This window comes from Alligator sinensis, unplaced genomic scaffold (genome assembly GCF_000455745.1).
Source record: "Alligator sinensis unplaced genomic scaffold, ASM45574v1 scaffold13_1, whole genome shotgun sequence".
NCBI classification, from domain to species: Eukaryota; Metazoa; Chordata; order Crocodylia; family Alligatoridae; genus Alligator; species Alligator sinensis.
Genome location: NW_005841909.1, coordinates 1,266,596 through 1,271,025, shown reverse-complemented (window position 1 = coordinate 1,271,025; position 4,430 = coordinate 1,266,596). Strand labels below are relative to the sequence as shown.

Genomic DNA, 4,430 nt, shown 5'->3' with positions numbered 1-4,430 from the left:
CCCCTGTTGCTTAGCTAGAGGGAGAAATGGTGAAATGACCGCATAACTTTGTGTCAGACCAATAGAAAAGATGCAACTCACATGAAATCACATGCCAAAGGACACTTTCTTTTGTATGCAAGACTGGATTTGCAAAACACTTCACCCCTGATCTTTCACCTGCTTAGCTTGGTTCTGGCAGTTTCTTTTAATATGCTCCGTTGACCAGGATTTTGAGGAGGTGGGGTCTGACCCAACTCCTAGAGAGAGCAGTTGCAACATTTCAGAGGACTGCAATGAAATCAGGGTTAGGACTATGGCAACTGAAACTTCTCAAGAATTGAGGGAATAAAGAGAGTAACAAAATCTGCAATGAGAAAAGGAAAAATGAAGTCATGGCAATTCATTTGGAAAGCAATGGTCAGAAACTGAAGTCAGGGTTCAAGCCTCCTAGGGTGGTTGTACATGTGACAGAGGTTTAGTTCTTCAGGGTTGCATTCTATACCCCCTAAACTGAAATGGTGAGTTGTTAATTGAAATAGTGGTTTTTATTTTTCCATCACTGTATATATGTCATTGACCTGGTGGCCGCAAGTGCCTGCTGAAGGCAGAAGTGGCGAGGGGCCTGATCCTTTTTCTTTCCTGGTGGAGCCTGCCCCTTTCCTGCAGCTGGGGGGAAGGGGCATTAATCTGTGCCATTAAATCGGTCATCCTGCCCCTTGACTACAGGAGAGGTGAGCAGGCTCTCCCAAAATAAAGGATCAGGGACCCTTAGCTGACAGTTTGCCTGGGGCTACCCAGGAATGGGCTGACTTGCCCCTGGAGTGGTGCAGGGAGGTGGCAGGAGGGTGGCTGGGTGTGCTGGTGGCTGGAGAAGGTATGGGGATAATGCACGGGGTGTGGGGTCATCCATGCAGGCTGCTAGTTGGCCTGATGCTGCCCCAGCTCAGAGACACCTGATTCAACTCTTCCCTCAGCCCGCCTGGGCTTCCAACACCCCTTGCACTGTCCCCACTGCCCTCTCTGGCTGTCAGCACACCCAGCTGCCCTCCTGCCGCCTCCCTGCACTGCCCCAGGGGCAAGCCAGCCTATTCCTGGGAGGCCTCAGGCATCCTGCCAACTGGAGGAGCCTGCTAAAAGGTGAAGTGGTGAGGAAGGAGCCCAATACTTTTTCTTGGCGGAGTCTGCCCGCCTCTCCTGTGGCTGGGAGATGAGCTGACAAATTAATGGCTGCAATGTTTCAAGTTGCAATGTTGCAGACTAAACTACATCCAGAAGTAGTATAGTTTGCAACCATGCAAACTCATTTCAACCCCCCAAAACTCGCATACGTGTAACGTGTGATGCCATAAGCCACACAAAGGGAAATTGTCATCGCATGTACATGGTAACGTTGTCACATGTACAAGCGCCCCTATTACTCTTTTACTTACTGAGTAGTCCCACTCAAGCCAGTGAACTTATCCATGGTGAGTCAAGTAAATAGATATAGCCCTAAATTTGTGGCTACCAGCACTGCTGTGGAAATAATATGCTTATACACTAGGCAGGGGAGGATGATGATTACGTCACCTTTCAGCTGCCTTTGGGTGGCTCCTGCAGCACTTCTGATGATAATCTTGAAAGCAAGAACAGAATAAGAGGAAGACAAGGACAGCAGGATGGCTGAAACATGCTAAAAACAGCAGCTCCGCAATGAAGCAGCAAAATGCCATCTCACCAATTGATTGTGAGCCACAAATTCAATAGGCTGAACTGCTTTATGGCAGCATGCATGCACACATTACAGCCCTGACTCATGTTCTTTGCTCTCTCTCTTCTCCTTGCATTTCAGAGAGTCTTGCAGAATGTTAACCTTGCCCCATTGCCTTTGTTTCCTGGAGATATTTTGGAAATCTATCAGAAGCCTGCAGTTGACTGACAAGTGTGGTTGGTAAATGGGCTAAGAATAAGCATTTAGTCACATTCTATGCAAATCTCTCATTAATACCTAAAGCTGATTTCTCAAAGACTTCTCGTCCCCACCCCCAAAAAAGGGCTTTTGTGCGATAGGGCTGTGAAAAACAGACCAGATAACAATTAAATCAAAGGCCAAAGGGCCAGATTAGAGGGAGCATGCAGAGTTCTGGGGTAAAGCCCTAACTTCTGTGCTAGAAGTACCTTTTCTTGACAGTGGGTAACAAGAACAGGTGCAACTGAACATGGAGGGTTCCAAAACTATGCTCAGCAGGATTTGGCTTCATCTATGCTTGCAACCAAACATGTCTATGGATGGTTCAGCTGCCAGCACCCTGATCCCGAATGACAACGACACGTACATTTTCTGCACAGGCAAAGCTAACGTGAGCATCCTAGGTGACGCTTCATAAGCAGAGCTTCCCTGAACAGGAAGGTTCAGCGGTTCCTCCCAGGGCACTGTTCCTAGGCCTTGTAATGATGGACCCCTGCTTGCAAGCCCATGGTGGGAGAGTGCTCCCTGTGCTCAGCTGTGCTATCCGTTTTTTCTTTTCCTTTCTGACCTCTGTTGCTTTACTTTTTTTCTCCTCTCCTGAAGGCCTTGGGTGGCTCTGTTAGAGAGAGGCCACCCACTGATAGGGCCAAAATGTAGGCTTCTCACTGAGTGGCGTGTTGTGAGAACTGAGATGCGGACTGGGAAAACAAGCTACTTGCTTGGACATGTCAGCTGTTCTTATGGCCTGCTATGCAATTCTGGCTGCTTTCACTGCTGCCCAGGTTTCCAGGTGAGGGAAGTGAAGAGAAGGGTTTTGAGCATTTCTCCCAGCTGTTGCTTGGTAGAAGTTATCAGCAAGCACCGAGGCACTGGAGATGGCTGCAGACTGAGGCAGAGAGCATTATTATACAAGTTCATTTATGAAAGCAAATCCACACATTCTGAAGAGGCAGACATACAACTGTACATAAAGTTTAAGTGCTGCAGACACTAAAGCCTTCAGGCTTTCCTCTGAGAAATGTTTGCTAGGAAAAGTTTGTTATTGCCTGATGGCATGTAATCAAGTTCCTTTTTCAGGCTCTGTATGTGGTTGCTCTAAAGGCAGGTCACATTGCAATTGCTAGTCATCCTATAACATGACAGCAAACTTACCTACACAAGAAACATTTTTTCCTAGGTTAGACACAAAAAAGAACAAATATTTGTTCATTGCCAGCTACAACTACACTAGTTGATGCCTTAGAACCTCATTAGCGATTGTGGCACAGATGAAACCCGAAAGAAAGAGGAGCAATTTTTATCTGCAGTTTAGCACAAACTACTGAGTTTTGTCTGCTGTCCTGGACAAGCCGTTAGGCCGTGTCTATAGGGAGAAAATACCACCACCATTTCCTCAGCAATGCAGCTCTGCTTGCCGACAGGAGAAGGTGCCGTATAGTGTAGACAGGCTGTGTGTACTCTTACCTACTCATCATAGGATTAAACAACACCATGGTAAAACCACCCAAGCCCTGTCTACAGTACAACCTTCATTGGGGAGCTGCTGTTCTGGAGAGCCCCGTGTCTCTGTTTTCCTAAGACCGATGAGACTTTATGCAGGCCGTTCAGCTTCTGGCTACCTGGTTAGGTCTGATCTCACGGGAGCTGCGTTGCCGTGAAACATTTGCGCGCATCATTGTAAGTGCCTGCTCCGCTTCCGTCTCCTTCCTGGAACGGTTGCTGGACTTGGAAAACTATACTGGGGCCGAGGGGAAGCCTCCAGTTCACACAGGATCACAGCTTTTAATTGAGTGCTTAACGTTCTGGAAAAAAATGGGGGAAAAGATTTTGAACGTAATATTTTCATCCTCCCCCAAAAAATCTGTCATGTGGCGACGGCCGGGATAGTATCACAATTATCCACAAGGATTGATTTGGCTTTTAACACTCACGGACCGCTGAAGGCGTCTCAAAGGCAGGCTGACGTTTTACCCCACTTCTCCAGCTGGTTTTGCAGCGCACGCTGAGCTCGGTGCTCGTGCCCCGGCCCCGAGCCGGGGAAGCTCCATCCTGCCGTGTTCGTAAGGACATACGAGTTGCCACGGACCGGGTCAGACGGCAGGTCCATGTGGCTCAGCGTCCTGTCGCGCGGGGCAGAGAGCGGAGACTAAAAGGGAGAGCGCGAGCTGGGTCTGACACAGGCCTTCTCACCCCCTCTGTCCCGCTCTCCCCGGCAGCCTCCAGCATCTCGGGTCCAGGCTGCGCCCCTCGCTCCCAGCCTCCATCCCCACGGATGCCCCTGCCCTCCATGAACACCCCTAATCCCTGTGACCCCCCACAACCATCGACCCACCCTGCGGGCCCTGCTGCCGGGTCTCGCCCGCGGGTTGGGGGGGGAAACAGCCACAGCAGGGGGGAGCCCTCTGCCAGGGGCTGAGGGGACAGGGGTGACTTGGAGCGGGGTCGGTGAGGGGAGCCGTGCCAGGAGGCAGCGCGGGGTGTGAGACGGCGGGCACTGTCA

At 50.0% G+C, this 4,430-nt stretch overlaps 1 long non-coding RNA gene across 1 annotated transcript; it reads right to left on the bottom strand.

Moving 5' to 3' along the window:
• Positions 1-1,417: 1,417 nt before the first annotated feature.
• Positions 1,418-4,293, bottom strand: LOC112549445. The gene is made up of 3 exons (XR_003092854.1): positions 4,263-4,293; positions 3,862-4,050; positions 1,418-3,732 (listed from the first exon to the last, which is right to left on the bottom strand). It is a non-coding gene; the product is annotated as an uncharacterized LOC112549445 (long non-coding RNA).
• Positions 4,294-4,430: the final 137 nt, after the last annotated feature.